This window comes from Corvus brachyrhynchos, unplaced genomic scaffold (genome assembly GCF_000691975.1).
Source record: "Corvus brachyrhynchos isolate BGI_N302 unplaced genomic scaffold, ASM69197v1 scaffold407, whole genome shotgun sequence".
NCBI classification, from domain to species: domain Eukaryota; kingdom Metazoa; phylum Chordata; class Aves; order Passeriformes; family Corvidae; genus Corvus; species Corvus brachyrhynchos.
In genome coordinates, this window is record NW_008239056.1 from 1479220 (window position 1) to 1479455 (window position 236).

The window sequence follows — 236 nt, forward strand, 5'->3', positions numbered from 1 at the left end:
GGGAACCGCCCTGCCAAGAGTTCCCCAAGGCTTCGGCACCACCAACCCACTGACCCACAAACCTCCAGCCCACCCACCGCTCCCAGCGGGAGGGAATCAGTCTCTACGGGGACCGTCCTTGCTAGGGGATCGTCCCTAGGCGGGGGGGGGCTAATCTTTTCCCCCCACAGGAAAAAAAAAATATCCCCCCGCGCCACTCTCACCCGTGGGGGGTGCTCTGGGGCGGAGGAACCGAT

General features: G+C 64.0%; 1 protein-coding gene across 1 annotated transcript in view; it reads right to left on the reverse strand.

Moving 5' to 3' along the window:
* DDX5 (DEAD-box helicase 5) overlaps positions 1-236 on the reverse strand; it is a 10113-nt gene that overhangs the window by 6908 nt on the left and 2969 nt on the right. The gene's annotated exons all lie outside the window — the stretch shown is intronic.